The sequence below is a fragment of the Pseudorca crassidens genome, chromosome 16, assembly GCF_039906515.1.
Source record: "Pseudorca crassidens isolate mPseCra1 chromosome 16, mPseCra1.hap1, whole genome shotgun sequence".
NCBI classification, from domain to species: domain Eukaryota; kingdom Metazoa; phylum Chordata; class Mammalia; order Artiodactyla; family Delphinidae; genus Pseudorca; species Pseudorca crassidens.
In genome coordinates this window covers 8,833,134-8,851,723 of record NC_090311.1, presented here as the reverse complement: position 1 = coordinate 8,851,723, position 18,590 = coordinate 8,833,134, and the positions used below count along the sequence as shown (strand labels likewise).

At 41.9% G+C, this 18,590-nt stretch overlaps 1 pseudogene; it reads right to left on the bottom strand.

The window, feature by feature from the left end:
* Positions 1-5,172: 5,172 nt before the first annotated feature.
* LOC137208375 (60S ribosomal export protein NMD3 pseudogene) lies at positions 5,173-6,844 on the bottom strand (annotated as a pseudogene).
* Positions 6,845-18,590: the final 11,746 nt, after the last annotated feature.

The window sequence follows — 18,590 nt, the reverse complement described above, 5'->3', positions numbered from 1 at the left end:
ACAGTCACAAAAATTGAAGAACTTCTCAACTTGTTTATTTTGTAGGCGGGATGCCAGAGAAGAGATGATTAACTATTGTGCTTTTTCCTTTAGTGGATCTCAGTACCTCTTCTCATCACACCTTTTTCAGGTTATGCCTTTAGCATCGTGTTGAATGAAGAGGTAGAAAAGAATTGATGACTTCAAGAGCAGTGAAGTTCATTGCGGGGCAGATGCTTATGTTCTTTTCGGATGAAAAACTTGTTTCTCCTACATACCCCCTCCTCCACTCTCACGGAATATATATACCATTAAGAGAGCATGTTCTCTCTTTGATGAATACCTAAAAGTAATAGGAGAAACAAAGTCAGGTAATGGCAAAAGTCAGCTCCAAGTAAGGTAGAGTGGTACAGCATGCTGCCTACAATTTGCGAGACACAATTCTCATTAAAGAAAAACACTGACAAAAAAGTCATATGTGAGAGATGCAAGTTAAAGCTACCCTAGGCAGCTTTAATTTAGGCATGAGCAAATTACATGAATGGCAGTTGCTATAGTAACTAGTAGATAATACGGTGTTTATGTTGCTATTGAGATATCTTGTACTTTACTGGAATAAGAAAAAAAAAAAAAAGATTTCCAGGAGCACACAGGCGCTGCATGAAGGGAACGTATCTCATAACCATTTTACTTCTTTATTTTACTGTTTATTTATGGTGAAATGGGCACCTACAATTACATACAGCCCTTGGCTTGGTTTGTTGTTATTCGTATTTTCTTAACTGAGATGTCCCTTTGAAAGCCCAGTCCCTGAGACATCTCTGAAGCTGCCCGGTCTGCCATCTTGGATGCCGCCAGGGGGAGAATTCTGTGGTTGGGCATGGCATGCCGGGAGCTGTAGGCCACCATGGGTCAGATGACTTTGAACCCAAAGGCCAAGAATGCTTGAGAATTCAGGGCAGGACAGATGCCGACAAAGGTTGTGATGTTATAGATTTGATGTAACGCAAGGTAGTGCAATATTATGCATTACGGAGTGCTGGGCAGTTAGCATGATTTTAAAAAGCATTTGAGGTCCCTTCTAGAGACAAGAAAAATATCTCAAAGAGGACTTGTGACGGATGAAATGCAGTTGGTGCACATCTAAGGCTGCAGCTGATGGAGAGGCGGTAGAGAACATAGCAAGGTGCACAGTTGCCATTTTGCGGCATGCGGTAGGCTGGCGGGCAGACCCCAGTAACTCGGGTCCCAATTCGGATTTGGGGGCCTGGCTGCTGACTCCATGGCAGTTCACCCAATAGTTGCTCTGCCTTTCACTGCTGTATATCACCACTTCCAAAGCTGGTTTGGGCAAACTCAGGGTGCTTCCAGACCTTTCAAATTCTTTTTCTTTTTTAAGCTTTGTTTTAACTATAATTTATTTAACTTTAAGTTTACAGACCTTTCAAATTCTTAACACAACATTGATTTATATTAATTTAATTTAAAAACTCATGTCAATTAGGGTTTTTTTCTTTGGGGGATGGAATAGGGGGAGTCTTAAGAAGGGGAAATACAGGGGTAGAGTCCCACCAGCCCCAAATGACTGTGGTGATGGAAACAAAACCTGAATGCACCGAGGTGTCTTCGTCTGCATATTCTTCACTTCACACCCTCCTTTGCACAAATTCATTCACAGTTTTCTCTCCATAAGATGACGCAGAGCAGAGTAAGCATTGTCTCTGAGGCCAGAAAACCTGAGTTCTAGTCTCAGTTCTGCCCTTTCCTAGGATTGTGGCTTAAAGGAAGTAAGCCATTAATATTCCTCACATGTCAAATGCTCTTAATAATGCCCACCTGATCAGCGGGCACTGCATGAAGCTGGAACACTCTGGCTGAGCATCTGGCTATGAGCTGCATCTCTCAACAGCTGTTCTTTAATGGTGCATCTGTCTTGGCTAGTCCCAGATTCAGGTGACTCATTTGATGTCTCTGGCCTCAGTTTTCTCATCTGCAAAATGGTATCCTTGGCCTTGCCAGCCTCAGAGATGCCCTCCTCCTCACATTCTGCGATTATATGGCATAAGCTTTTCCAGATTCCTAAATGTCCTTCCCTTAAGAAATGTGTGCAAAGACCTTTTGAGTCTTCATGGCCAAATGCAAATTCCTCTTCTCTTCCTGAGTTTGAAGAGCTGCTCCACTCAAAAGTTGGTTTGAAATGAGGTCTTGTGTATATTACAGGTGTGGCTTCTGGGCTGGAACGAGTGAAGAAATCCATTTGAGCTTTTGCCTTTAGGCTGATAATATGTTTTAATTTCCATTTCACAAATGAAACAATTGAATTTTCCGGAGCTTAAGCGACCAAGGCAAGGCCTCACTACCCTCAGCAGTTTGGTAGCCTCTACCGGCTATACGTTTATTCTCCCGGTGGGGTGTGGGAGGCAGTCACCAGAAGGGGGCCGTCACCAGAAGGGGGCAGTTCCAAGGAAAAATGTTCAAAGGGGGAGGCCAGTGCCTGCATCTTTACTCAGTTACCGTCAAAACCAATACCGCATCACAGGAGAAGCAGATGTTGGGCCAGGAACCCACAGGAGGTGCGAGGAGGGAGAGGGAGGGGTATTGAACTGCTTGAAGAGCAGTATTTGGTCACCAGATTCATAATTCCCATCCGTCTCCGAAGCCCTTGGTACCTGAGACCCTTCAGCACCTCACCCCGCATCATTGCCTTCAGATCGCAAAACTCATCGGACTGTGAAGTGAGCTGAGTAGGAATCAATTTTTTGTCTAGCCCCAGAAATTCTTTGGAATAATATGTCCAAATGGTTATCTCATCTGTTGCAATTGGCTTGAAAATATCAGAATTTCTATGAATATTTGTGAGATTTCCATGTACCAGCTGGCTCCCTACATGTGAGTGTGCCTACACAGATGCCTGGATAATGTATAGGGAGCCAGCACATTTATTTTTACAGAGGGTAATTATTACAGTCTCTCCTTCCAGAAATGAGCCTTCTGTTTTATGTTTTCAGAGTGAACTTGTGAAATATTAAGATATTTTACTGCCTTAATGTTCTGAATTGTTTGCCTCTCCATCCTGCAATCTAAAACTCATTAACAGTCGAACAATTTAATCAGAATGAATCAAGTTGTGAAATGGATACACCGGCAGTTCACACAGCCATAAAGCATGGCTGAAACTTTTCTGAACAGCTTCATAAAACTTAGAGGCAGCAGGAAATAAATGATTATCCTGGACAATATCAGAGTGAACAGAACCTGGAGCCATGAACTTGGTAATTGTTCCTCCTCACTCAGCACATTTGCTAAGGCTTGGTCTTAATTCATGGGAAGGACCAGTGAGTATAGGGATTTAAATTGCCACTCCTTCTGTAAAGTTTTTCTCAATTATAAGCATGATCAGGGAAGCAAAGTGAAAGTGGTATGTTAAGCCTGACTTTAAATTCCGGAAGTTTTCTTCTATTAAAAATAGTCCTTGGGGACGCTGGGAGGCTCCAACCCACAGTGTTTGGGGAAGACCTCAATTTCAAGAGTGACTCATTCGTTATACTTTTAAAATATCATTCATCCCAGAATTCTCTCTGCAGAGGTGGGCACGTGTGTTTGGTGGAAATGGGTTTTAGTTTCATTCCTAAGTTTAGGTTGTATTCACATCAAATATTGTCTGACAGAGTCAGTTGTATTATGCATTTGAAGTCAAGGCCACCAGTAGGGCAACCGGTTCGTCCTCAATTGCCTGGAACCCACTGACTCTCAGGCAAATTGGGATGGTTAGTCCCATTAAAAAGTCCCAACTCCCAGATATTTCCTGGCATCAGTGCCTAAAAATTACTCTCCCTTCCAATGTAAGAATTTTGCCTACAGCTTCTTAATCAGATGATTATCCAGAATAGTGTTTTATATATATATAACGTATATATATATATTGTTCATAACTTTTATCCCATCTTCTTCTGAGAATGAATTGAAGCAGCTATGTAGGCATCCAGCACATGTCTGGGTATTGAAGTTTCCCCATCTCTACGTGGTCAGTGAGAACTTGTGAAACAACAAAATACTCTACAGTTTTGATATTATAAACTCAAATTGCACCACCTACACCATGCCTCTTTGTTCATTTTTTTCACTTTAGAAAGCACAGGCCTTTATTCGAAACTTCAGAATTAGGGAGTCTGATCTTAAAAAAAGGAAAATGTTCCATTCAGTACTTACTTAATTTCCTTATTTAGTGGTATATATAGGATTTATGAATTAGCTCTTAGTTCTGGCATGCTTAGTAAGTCTGATCTTGCTTACAGAAATAGGTTCTTAATACTTCATTTTCAGAACACTTTAAAACCCAAGCCAATGCTTTTCCTTCAAGGATGCGGAAGGCATTCCTCATTCAAATCTGATTCATGGTTTTATAAAGCATGAAGATCACTTTTATTACTTCATCATCTATATGCTGGATTCTAATATTCTTTTTGATGGTGATGTGTTCAGTGATAGAAACTTATAAAGAGAGAATTCCTTCTCAATTTGTAAACCAAAAATTTAAAAGCAAAATCCCTGAAGTGATAGGAAGACATTTTTATGACATAAACAGCTACTTCACTAAGCTGCTGGCACAAGCCAAAACGACAAAGGTACGAATTGTTATTTAACCTTTAAATACTGTTTGCTACAAATCTACAAATATTTTAAATATACTTTCTTCTGCAGTGAAAATTAAGAGAATCCCCAGCTTAACAGCTTTTGAAGATGCAAATATTACGAATAAAAAAGATAACTTTCCTAGTGAATATCCAATGATAAACTGAACCCTAAGGTTTCTATCCCAAGGACATAAAAATGATCTAAATTGGACTAAGTGCACGGCAAGTTCATATGAAAAATGATTCTTCAGATGCTCTTCTACTAAAGCTATCAATATAAAAAGAATCTAAAAGCTTGTTTTCTGCTTGAAGATTTAGGTAACCTCCCAGGAATCACAACTTGTGAGCTTTTAAACCCAGAGCTATAGTATGTGAAAATACTAGTGCCTCATAAAAAAGCAAGCCGATAAAATTCCATATGTAAATAAATATCAGTAATAATTACATTCTGCATAATATTTTTTAATCTAAAACTTCCAAACCATCAACCTTTTTCAGTGCTTCGAGTGAGCAATCAAAATAGTCATATTTATTCAGGTTTCAAACTACATTTCTCTTCTCTCAATATGAAGGCATAGACAGAATAGACAGTAAAATTATTTTGTCCAACATTCTGAGCCTATGGATGTGGAAACCATCTACAACATGATCTCATTAGGTCATCATCGATTCACCTTCTTCACCAGTAGCATCTTGGGGAAATGTGAAGGTCTTCAACCATCTCAGCCAGACTAATTCGAGGTGCTCCTTCATCATCTGTGTCACTTTCCACAGGAATCGTTGAATCTCTATAAATATTCACACTTTTTCTAATTGCCTCATCCTCCAGATCTTCAAGGAAATCTGGGTATTGCCTTTCATCATCTGTATCCGTGTTTTCTCTATCTCTTGCAAGCTCTTTCAGTTTCCAGTTTCTAAGACACTGACGTTTGGTACGGTCATAGCTCTTCTTGATTAGCACCACATCTAGGACTCTATCTGATTTCATTTTGTTGATATGCTCATCATTTAAGTTACAGTTGGCCAGATCAAACCCCAACACCAGGTCTCCAGGATTCAGAAGATGTCCCAAATGAGTGCGTCAAAAATACTGTCTATCTGTACTCATTTCAGATGTTTTCTGTACCCAGACTTCCCCGAGGGTATGCTTTTATGATACCATTCCAGCACCTGCAGTGCGTTTTAGATCTCGGACTATGCTGCATTCCATAACAATAAACTCCTCTAGCTGTTTGGGATGTGGCAGAAACTATTGAAAGGGTGACTCCAGAAAGCGTTCCCATCAATATCTGCAACTTGTAGGGTATTTGGATCTATGAGATGGATGACGCTGGTTACTCGAATACACACACAAATCTGGTTCATGTTTCCCAGGATTTGTGCCAGTTTTGCAGACAGACAAACAACATTATCCTTGCATATTGGAACAATTTCCACAGAAAAGGTGCTTTTGTAATTGTATGTGTTACTATGGATATCCTGAGAGATCAGTCTCTGTGAGGCTTTGTATCTAGTGGGAACAGTACACTGAAGAAATTCTACCATCTTCTGAGCATGTTGTTTTGAGGAATAATAGAAATCCAGCCCATCATGAATCTCTTTGATACGAAGTGTATTCCGGTGCATGCCATATTTCAAAATCAGCTGTTCTAGACAGTAGAAAGTTCTTTTGTGCAAAGTCTTTTGCCTGACTTGAACCACAGCCTTCCAGAAATCCTTAGCTTCCACTCTATGGCAATCTCCACACATCTGGGCCTGAACAACATAATCCACCACAAACACTTGCTGAAGGATAGCACCATTCATCACCTCTTTCTGAAGAGTTAGTTTAACTTTAAGTCTCTTAGAACGGGGCTCAGTCCAAACAAAGCTTGCATCTACAAGACGTACGTTACTCAGAGGGGCTTTGAATATTTTCAAACACAAAGCAAGAAGTTCCTTGGATTCTAAGGCACATTGTGCCCAAGTTCCTGGTGGCTGGAAATATCTTTGACATTGTTTGCAGAAAGATAGAGAGACTTGTTTCGGAAAGCCTTGGCTGATATCTACTTTACTTCGCAGACAAGCCACACAAATACTGGCAGGATTTGGACTAATCGGGGCACCACGGTTGCAGCACAAGATGTGTCCAGGTGTGTGCTTCACGGGTTCTGTCATATACTCCATTTTTCTGTATATCTTAGCGCCTCTGGGCCAGACCCAGATGTGCTGAAAAACCGCGGCAGGACTAGTTCCTATTGCCCAGTTCTTATTTTGTAATTTGCACCAGCAAAGCACCATTCCTATTCCACACAGGCTCGTGCGGCCCAAATATAGAAGCCCTTACAGTCTCATCACTCCGTTTTCTTTCTCACTATTAAGCTCTCACTTTCAGGGTTGGGTTTATTGGACAGACCTGGGCTTCTCAACATCCATTCGTACTCTTTTGACTGCTCAATCAGATGAATTCTAACTTCACCACCTCCTAGCTGTGTCACCGTGGACAAACGCTGTCCCACATTATGCCTCAGTTTTCTCCTCTGTGAAGTGAAGATAGTAAGACTGAAGCTGTAGAGTTGCCATATGGGTCACCATATGTACAACCCATAAGGGAGAAGTACTTTGGGTGTCAGAACATGCCTGACCATGATTTGGCCAAGTCCAGCTGGGAGCTCTGGGCTGTCTCTGGCAGGCAGGGGTCCATTAGTGACTGATTGGGACATGCTGATTTTAGTGTAAGCACAAACTTCTAATCCATGATTTCAGGGGCCCCTCATGACCCACGGCTAGAGAGTCACCATCAGAGAAAGGGCCTGCTCAGTTCTTTGTGAATTATTTCTTGACTTGTGGAATGATAATTTTATCGCGCTTTGTACATAGGACAATCCCTTCCCAGTTCCCTGAGATTTTGGTTTACCTGGGTTTACTTCTGAATACTTCCCCTAACTACCCCTCATTGGATTCATCAAGATTTGGAAGTGATATGGGTTATTTCTGTTTGTTTAGTGGCTACCTTTAACATTTTAACATGCATACTTCTATTAACAAATAACAAAGTTTCTCAGTATTTTATCCTTCTTTTAAACTATGAGATCATTAAAACATTACACATAGCCAGCAGTAACAATAACATTTTGGCAATGTTATTTCATCTAACCCTCTCATTATTACTATTATTACTATTGTTATTATTATTATGGAATATTTTATAGAAAATCCCAGATGTCATGTCTCACCACTTAGAAATACTTAGCCGACAAGAAAATTTTCCCCTTAATATAACCACTATGCCATTATCAGCAAACAAAATGAGCAATAATTTCTTAATATGATCACATATCCTTTCCATACTTAAATTTCTCCAGTTGTCCCCAAAATCTTTTTACAGATGGTTTGTTTGAATAAGTGGCCAAATGTGGTTTGCATATCACAGTTATATTTTGAAGAAAACATAAAATGCCCTATGGCCTGGATTTTGCATGTTCTTTTACTTGGTGTCCTATAATTTGTTCTTTTATTCCCTGAGGTATTATAAACTTGTGTTTAAATTCAGTGACTATTTGAAATTCAGGACTTTTTGTGTAGTAACACTTCAGAGATGTTTCTGTGTACTGATTGCATCACATCAAGAGGCACAGAAATATCTGGTGTCCCATGGTTTTATTGATACTAAGATTGATCAGGGTTCAGGTGGTAGCAGCTAAGTCTCTCATTATGAAGTTCTCCATAAAACTTTGCACAAAATGCTTTTAATTATTTTTAACTTTTTAAAGTTTTTTTAAATTTTTAAATTTAAATTTAAATTTTTGGCTGCATTGGGTCTTCACTGCTGTGCACGGTCTTTCTCTAGTGGCGGTGAGCGAAGGCTGCTGTTCGTTGTGGTGCGGGTTCTTCTCATTGTGGTGGCTTCTCTTGTTGCAGAGCACGGGCTCTAGGTGAGCAGGCTTCAGTAGTTGCAGCACATGGGATCAGTAGTTGTGGCGCATGGGCTTAGTTGTTCCGTGGCATGTGGGATCTTCCTAGACCAGGGTTCGAACCCCTGTCCCCTGCATTGGCAGGAGGATTCTTAACCACTGTGCCACCAGGGAAGTCCCCGTAATGCTTTTTAAAAAAAATTGTTAAATATATATAACATAAAACCTGTCATTTAAACTATTTTAAAGTGCATTGTTCTGCGGCATTAAGCAGATCCACAATGTTATATAACGATCGCCACTATCCATTTCCAGAACTTTTTCATCATCTGAAACTGAAACTCTTTACTCATTAAACAATAACTCCCCATTTCTCCTCCTCTCCGGCTCCTGGCAACTACCATTCTCCTTTCTGTCTCTATGAATTTCCCTCTTCTAGGTACCTCATATAAGTGGAATCATACAGGACTTGTCCTTTTGTGGCTGGCTTATTTCCCTTACCATAATGTCCCCAAGGTTCATCTGTGTTGTAGCATGTGTCAGAATTTCATTCCTTTGTATGGCTGAATACTATTCCATTGTATAGATGGCCACGTTTTGTCTATCCGTTCACCTGTTTATGGACACTTGGGTTGATTTTGGCTATTGTGAATACTGCTGCTATGAACATGGGTGCACTCACTTAATGCTTTTATTATTCACCGATGATATTTGTCTGGATCCATCATAGGCATAGCTCGTTTTCCTGTGCTTGGCTTTATTATGCTTTGCAGATATTGCATATTTACAAATTGAAGTTTTGGGCAACCCTGCATTGAACAAGTCTACTGGTGCCCTTTTTCAAACAGCATTTGCTCACTTTGAGTCTCTGTGTCACATTTTGGTAATTTTCACGATATTTGCAACTCTTTCATTGTTATCACATTTGTTATGGTGATCTGTGATCAGTGATCTTTGATGTTACTATTGTAATTTTTTGTTGTTTTGTAATTTAATTAAAGTATGTACATTGTTTTTTAGATATAATACTGTTGCACACTTAATAGACAACAGTAAACATAACTTTTACATGTACTGGGAAACCAAAAAATTCATGTGACTCACTTTATTGGAATATTTGCTTTATTGTGGTGGTCTGGAACTAAACTTGCAATATCTCTGAGGTGTGCCTGTATTTCATTTTAGGTCACACAATGGTGATTTTCTAATATTTTCTTTTTACATACCAATTTTCAGAATAATGGTTTGATGTACCAGTATCCCACAAAGGTGACCAATGAGGTTTTGGGTTTTGTAGCAGTCTTTTTTTTTAGCTCCTCGAGTTAGTTCTTCTGTTCTTTGACGCAGCTTCGGTAGCCTTTTGTCACTTCTTTGATTTCTGGCACAACAAAGTGTCCCAGACTCATCTTGTATATTTCCTACCTGAAGGGAAAAATCTCCTTTTCTCTGTTGTGCTCACCACTCTGCTCTCAATACTTCACTTCTGGACAGCAAATGTGTGAGTTTTTCCCACATCGAGCAATTCTCCAATTCTCTGTGGACACCATTGGAGTGTCCTACAATTTAATTCAATTCTGACACTATCTACCTGGAGATAGCATCAGATCTCCCAGGGGCTCAATCCCACAAGACCCTCTCTTCTCCCACTTCAGACAGCAATTGCGAGTCCAGGTTGTCACCTGTGCTTCTGATTGACTATAAGTTGGAGGTTCCCATCACCCCTCCTCATGTTCAGTATTTACTAGAATGGTTCATGGAACTCAGGGAAACATTTATGTTTATCTGTTTATTGTAAAGGATGCAATTCAGGCATACCCAGATGAACGAGATGCATAGGGCAAGATATGGGGGAAGGGGTGTGGAGATTCCATGTCCTCTTTTTAAAAATATTTATTCATTTAGGCTGCACTGGCTCTTCGTAGCGGCACACGGGATCTTCGTCGCGGCATGCGAACTCTTAGTTGCAGCATGCATGAGGGATCTAGTTCCCTGACCAGGGATCGAACCTGGGCCCCCTGCATTGGGAGCGCGGAGCCTTACCCACTGCGCCACCAGGGAAGTCCTCCATGTCCTCTTCACACAGGCATGCCACCGGCCCCCCCCCCCCCGCCAGCACCTCCATGTGTTCACCAGCCAAAACCTCACCAAACCCTGTACTTTTAGAGATTTTTAATGGAGGCTTCATTTTGTAGGCATGATTGGCCATTGGGTCCAATTCAATGTCCAGAGGTTGGGGTGAAGCTGAAAGTTCCAGTGCTCTAGTCACATGGATAGTTCCTCTGGTGACAAGCCACTATCTGGTGGTTATCTAGGGGCTTTCAGAAAATCACCTCATTAACGTAAGCTCAGGTGGGTTTGAAAGGGGTTTGTTAAGAATAACAAACGAGGGGCTTCCCTTCCCTGGTGGCGCAGTGGTTGAGAGTCCGCCTGCCGATGCAGAGGACACGGGTTCGTGCCCCGGTCCGGGAAGATCCCATATGCTGCGGAGCGGCTGGGCCCGTGAGCCATGGCCGCTGAGCCTGCGCGTCCGGAACCTGTGCTCCGCAGCGGGAGAGGCCATAGCAGTGAGAGGCCTGCGTACCCCCCCCCAAAAAAAAAAAAGAATAACAAACGATACTCCTTCCACCTTTATAATTCTTATCACTTAGGAAATTCTAAGGATTTTAGGAGCTCTGTGCCAGGAATGGGGATGAGACAATATATATTTCTTACTATGAGTCACAATATCATGCTACTCATTTCTGAAATCAGCCATTTTTCCAATGAGACTTGGTTCTTTTGGGGTATGGTACTTAGACACCACAATCTGGGTACTTGGTGTGCCCACTGCTAGAGGCTTGTCATTGTTTCAGGCTTTTTGGTAAAGAGAGCTAAAACGTATGTTTTCTTAAAGAGAAAAGTTATAAATTCATCCTGATATTTTAAATTCAAAATTAGGATCATAGTCTTCTTACTCCTTTGATTGCTCCAGAAGGAGCAATGTGAAAAGTTCAAGTTTTATACTTGTATATCTTTTATAATGAAAATCTTGGTTCTGTTAAATTAACATAATTATTTTATTCTAGAATATATCTATAGTGGTTTCAAAATAATATCAACATTTATATGATAAGATTGGACATAGTTTCAGATTTCTTTTTTCTTTCTTTTTTCTTCTGTTTTTTTCTTAGATTATATCCCATTAGGGATGTACAATCAAACATTGCGCTTTAATATCAATCAAAGTAAATTTTGTCCCTCTAGTGTGTGTACCACCACCGTGATAGGCACTTAGGCTCATTTGTTTCAGTGTGCTTTCAATTTTTAGGATTTGTTTCTTTTTTGAACAAAGAAAAAATTAAAAAGTTCTAAAGTAAAAATAAAACAAAAACTCTATGTAATATATGTTACATAATATATATTATATTTTAATTACGTATAATAGATATATCCACAGAAGTATTGCTTCCGTCCTTTCCTCTTCTGTTTCTTCCTTCCTAATGAAATGTAACCGTTTTCATTAGTTTTTGGCTTGTGCTTCAACTGTTTCCTTTTGAAATTATGCCGCCGCCACACCCACCACACACACACTGTCTCTTTTCTTAGACAAAAGATGCATGCCTTTTAGTGTGCTTGGTACTGTGCTGTGCTGCTACCCTACGTGTTGGGCGTATGGGTTATTTGCATCATTTAGCTGTTATGATCAATGCTGAAATCAATAGCCTTGTGATTACATTGCGTTGCATTTTTGCCACTGTGTCTTTGGGATAGGTTGTTAGAAATGGATTACTGGGTTAAAGGGCAAATGCAGAGTAAATTTGTTAGGCAGTGCCCAATTCCCGTCTATAGAGCTTTACCATTGTGCACCCCTGTAACCCTGCAACGTGTGAGCCCGCCTGTTTCTCCACAGCATCAGCATTATCAAGAGAGCACATTGTAACACTGCTTTAGCTACTAGGAACGGTTACAACATTAATTTTTATTTTGAGGTTCCCGTACCACATGGAAAGTACAAATTTGGACTCCTCACCTCCGTATGTTGGGGTTTTTATTTCTTGGAGGATGGGGGAGACTTTCCCCCCACCTAGAGCCTCATCAGATTGCAGTATTTCTCTGATACTTCCTAGGGTGGGAATTTTCTAGTCACATTTTGTTGGAGGGGCAACCTTTGGAGGCCCCTCTATTATTCTATGCTGTGTCTCAGTTTGGGACACAGACAAGGCCCAGACCCCTGTCCTCATTTGGGTGTTCTGCCTTCAGCCCGGAGCTGTGGAGCCTATATCTGGATCTATTACTTACCTGGGCACCAAGTTTTCATCTTCTGTGTTTATCACTGTGGTTTTGAAGGCCCTCTTTAATTCTGGTACCTGGAGATTTCTCTTCCTTTCTTTACAGCCTATCTGTATACGGTATTTTCTGCTTACATTTTATGTACGCATTTCTATGTCTAATGGGTGGGAGGGGGTTCTTCACAATCTCAGGTCTCCATGTTGCTGGAGGAAACTCAATGCAGATTTTTATAAAAGTTATGCCAAAGCAGGGAAGTAAAATGGAAATTGGGAGTGAAGGGATTATTTGCTATGCAGAAGTATCCTTTAAGAGTGGACTTCTCCTAGTGTGTTGAAACTAAAATTTTTTCTGTAACCAAATAGAGTTTGTAAATATTATCTAAAATGGGGTATACCTGTTATGCAAAGATGCTGTCTCTCTCCCAGATGTGAGGACACTGGGCCATGGGCTACATACACACTTTTGCAGTGTAGGCCTGATCAGAGAGAAAAAAAAAAAATCACTAAATTATCTTTTTGGCCTCATTCCGAAGTTCAAACTCCAAACACACCACAAAACATACTATACCAGATAGGCCTCTGGGAGCCAAGGACCTGGTATGAACAAGAAGGGCAATACAAGATTATTTCAGTCTAAGGAGAGAGATTGAACTGAGCTATGTGTGTAAAAGAGACAGTTGTAGGCAACAGGAATGCAATCAAGAGGCCTGGGCTTTGCTTCACTGTGAACTTAGGTCATTTGTACCCAACCGTCTAGCTGCCCATTCATTTCTCTACCCATCCGTCTATTCAGCTATTTATTTACCCATTCAAATACCAATCTAGCCTTCCATCAATTCATCTGTCCATCCATCCATCTAAACATTCATCCACCTGTCCATTAATCCATCTATCCACCTGTCCATCCATCCATCCATATATCCATCATTACCAAACACCCACAGTTACTAGGGACTAGAACCCAAATACGAAAGACACTGTCTCTCCCTCCATGGGACTTGGTGTGTTATGGGTAGAATGTCATACAAATAATTACTGTGTAATAAGATAATGACTTCAGAGGAGCCCTATCGCCTCTGTGCTGAGAGTGAGAGCACTTTAGCTTGTCTAGAGTCAGGAAAGTCTTCTCGGACGAAGCCTTTGAGTCAGATTCAAACTCAGGCTTGAGTTCAGACCTGAGCAGGGAGTTGCCCATTACCTCTGGCCTCAAGTTCCACCTCACCTATGCAAGGGTGGCATGGGGCCAAATGACATCCATCTAAAGATCTGTGCTTTCATGAGTGGCAGCTGAAGATTTTGTACTGGGCACCAACAAGAGGCATGGAGGGCTAGTGGGGAAGCAGAGCCAGTTCAAGACTTGGCTGAGATTGGGGCGTCCCATCTCTGAGGGGCCCCCAGACTTTGTCCAAGAACTGGTTATTGCCCATGGGTAGCTGGAGGAAAAGCTCGCTGTCCCCAGTTACTTGTTTCCTGGGACAAGGCTAGAAGTGGGCTTTCCAGACTTGTTCTGGGCCCTGGGCCCATTGTCTGGAGTGTGACAGGAACCCCATGAATTTTAATAGCCTCCATTCAGAGTGATTAAAACCTTAATGAAATTTAATTATCTTGATGTTAAGCATTTTGTGTTAAGTTATTGCATTCTGACCACTCATTGTTCGCTGCAAGCTCAGGGCAGCATACCTGCCTCTGCCTTAATGGAAAGGAAAGTTGAATATATTTAAATGAAATTTCCCCCAAAATAATTGCCTTCAGTGAAACACCAAGCAGTCATCAGGATTGAATTTATGAATCGGGCGGCTGCAGATGAGAGCTACTGTGTTGGGAATGGTTTTCATTAATCCAGGGTCTCCAGAAGGAGCAATGTGAAAAGTTCAGAATGTAAATGACAGGTGTTTATGGTTCGCAATTGCATTAAACAGGCTCTTAAACGCAGGTTAAAGGCCTCCGTGAAATATAGAATATACCTTAAAATGTGGCCTAAATTTTTGCCATTTTGGACTTTGCATTACTTACCTACAGAATTAGCAGGGCTTTCGGTTAATCAACTGTCGGCGTAAATTGTGGTTGAGCAAAATGCTCAACCGGTATAAATACCGGTAAGCACAGTTTGCTTGGCCTGTTGCATTTTTTTTTTTTTCTTTCTTCTTCCCTTGGGCCTTCCAAAGGCCTTCAGCTGATGGAGAGCTTTTAATTTCACATTTTGGCCCCCACCGCAGGTGATAAACAAAGGTTTCCCCGCTGCTCTGGCTGGGGTCAGTTATCCAGCCTCCCTCCCCGTAATCACACACAAAAGGTGCCTGAGATCCACAGCTAATTTGCGGCCTCTGTTTAGCAGAATTTAATAGCAGGTATTACTGCTGCCGCGGTAATTAAGGACCTTTGTCAATAAGACGGAATAGATGGCCACACTTGGTTGTAATCAGTGGGCTCTCGAGAGCCAGAGGAGTGAAAAGGGAGAGAAGCAATCCATTCTGTGAATAACACAGTCCTCGACGGCCTCCCTCCCTCCCAGGTCGGGCAGTGGAATAATAATTCCCCAGGCAATGAAAGTACAGGAATAAAAGTACTTACCCTCCAGCCGGTGATTTTTTTTTTGACTTTTTATTTACTCTACTGAGCTTTCTTATTTGCTCCAGGCTGCAACTGATGAAGCATTGTTTAAACAGCACAGAGCAAAATGGATGTAGGGAGGTGGGGAGAGGAGGAGGAATTTTAACCAGGTGGCAGGGAGGCGCCCCGCTTTAAGGTGGATAGCCATTCGGTTTATCAATTATTTCTCTGGGATACAGGAAAAAAAAAAAAAGACAAAACCAAGTGGCTTCGTGAAGAGGTGGAGGGTGTCATTTAGAGCTGTCTCTGAACATAGTCATTCAGCTCTAAATGGGTCGCCTGTAACAAGCGTGAAGTGAACTTGGGGGAGCATCGTCACCCTCCGCCTCGTCCCTAATGTACCACTGAATGGCCCGGCGGAGGGGGCGGCCGGGGAGGGGAGGGGGCGGCCGGGGAGGGGCGGGGGCAGGGGCTGGCGGCCACAATTCAAAGAGACCTTCAAGGTGTGTGCCCCTCATAGTAATTGGAGAGGAAGCTGCCTTTCCCTCGCCGATTCCCTGCCTTTTTACTGGTTTTAACAAGCATGATGCTTTTAATAGTGCTTTGAGTACCATCTCTTTATACGCCGCTCCCTTTTTAAAGCAGCTTTAACTATACTCTTTCTGTCGCTAATGTCTGAAAAACTTCTACCTTTAATCATTCCCCGATGAGGTGGCAAACAAGCGGCCCCTCTCCTTTAGCAATTTCGGCCGGGTAGTCGCTGCTGGCTGGGCAGGGAGTGGGCGGCGGCCGAGGGAGCAGGGGGGCTGCGAGGGTGTGGATTGTGGGGATCTGACGCCAGGTCCAGAGCTTGGGGACATCCAAGGGGCTTCTTGTTAGGGGAGGGCCGGGGGTCAATTTGAAATGCTCAGATCTGCAAGGTGGAAGACAAAAATCCATTTGACCGCTGTTAACAATCCACTTGGATTTGGTTAATTTAAAAAGATTGAAATTAGTTTTGTGGCTGTTCCAGGACACCTCCCCTTGCCCACCCCCAATCCAACACGCACAGTTTGCTTCTTTCCCAGTTAGGAGCCAATCCCAAACTGGGCTGATGAGTGAGGTCTTTCTGTGAGATGAGCTTAAAGCGTTTCACGTACACCTCTGGACTGCTGAGGGATTCAGGATGGGCTGGTTCCCAGTGCAGGCTCATAAATACAAGTGGAGAATGAGGGGTCCGTCCACCCTCCTGAGAGCAGCACATGCGCACACACGCAGCTTTTGGGTCCCTCAAAAGTGGCAGAGGTGAGGCCAGGAGCTGTAGGGCCTCTGGGAAGGCAGGGGCAGGACGGGGGCAGGGAGAGACGTGGTAGTCCCTGTTTCCTCATCCATTCCATCTTCGGCTTCTGAACATGGGCTTCTCTTTCTGGAACGATTTGTCAAACCAAAGTTCAGCAGATGTTTTAGAGGTGAAAACCTTCCCAGAGAGTCTCTCAGGGAGTGGAGGAGACGGGGCTTCTTTACAGCTTCTAAGCATCCCTTCTCCAAAGATGTCACCCTGGAAAGCATCCCGTTGGTCCCCTTCTGTCCACGCTTGAGGCTTCAAGTCCCGACTCTGGAGCAGTATAGCTCAGCTTGTTAAGCCAGTTTTCTTATCTGTAAAACGCAGGTGAGAATTGCTTCTACCTTCTCAGAGGGGTTTGTGAGGGTCCACAAGGTGATGCTGGTAAGACACTCAGACTCACTGCCTGAGGCAGAGGGAGGCATCCTGTGCATATTGGACGTTGTTTTTCCTCTAAGGGTTCATTGGATTTTCTTAATTATCTGGAGGATGGGGGTGGGCTTGCTCCCTGATCCTGGGGCTCAGGACAGCAGAGCATGTTGTGGGTTTCCAACAGCTGTTGAGTTGTAACTGTGCCAACATACTTATACCCCCAGGCAGCCACGGGGTTAGGGATCACTTAGGAAAGTTGTGCTTTGCACAAAATCGCAGGAGAGAAGTGAGTGCAGAGGTGGCTGGCCAAAGAAAGAGGAGACATCTTTCCCAGGTCTGCCCTCCTCAGGGCCGTGAGAGGAGGGATGCTGTCGCAGGCTGAATTATGCCCCCTAAAGATACAGTCGGCCCGCCATGTCCCTGGGGTTCTGCATCCACGGATTCAACCAATGGTGGATCCAAACTATTTGAAAAAAAAAATCCAGAGTTTCAAAAGCAAACTTTGAATTTTCCACGCTCTGTCAACTATTTACATAGCATTCACCTTATGTTTACAACTATTTACACAGTATTTATATTGTATTTATAACTGTTTACATAGTATTTACATTGTATTAGGTATTATAAGTAATCTAGAGATGACTTTAAGTATAATGGAGGATGTGCATAAGTTATAAGCAAATACTAGGCCATTTTATACAAAGGGGTTGAACATCCTTGGATTTTGGTATCCACGGAGGGTCCTGGAACCAATCCCCGGTCATCTGTGGATGTTACCTTACAAAAAAAGGTTTTTCCCCCCAGTCTTATTGAGATATAATTGACTTATAACATTTGTATAAGTTTAAGGTGTACAGCATAATGCTTTGATATATGTGTATATTATGAAATGATTACCGTAAGTTTAGTTAACAAACATCACCTCACATAGTCATAAGAAATTTTTTTCCCTTGTGAAAAGAACTTTCAATATCTACTCTCTTAGCACTTTTCAAATCTACAATACAGTATTGTTAGCTATAGTCACCGTGTTGCACGTTATATCCTCAGAATTTACTCATTTTATAACTGGAAGTTTGCACATTTTGACCACCTTTACCCATTTTCCCCATCCCTTACCTCTGGCAACTACTAATCTGTTCTCTATTTCTGAGTTTGGGGTTTTAAGATTTTACATATACTGTAAAGCAATTATACGCCAATAAAAATGTTAAGAAAAGATTTTACATATAAGTGAGATCGTACAGTATTTGTCTTCCTCTGCCTGACTTATTTGACTTAGCATAATGCCCTCAAGGTCCATTCATATTGTCACAAATAGCAGGATTTTCTTCTTTTTTCATGGCCGGATAGTATTCCATTGTATATATGCACCACATTTTCTTTATCCATTCATCTGTCAGTGGACACTTAGGCTGTTTCCATGTCTTGGCTATTGTAAATAATGCTGCAATGAACATGGGAGTGCAGATGTCTCTTTGGGATAGTGACTTTGTTTTCTTTGAAGTGGGATTGCTAGGTCCTACGGTAGTTTCTCATTTTAATTTTTTGAGGATGGTCCATACCGTTCTTT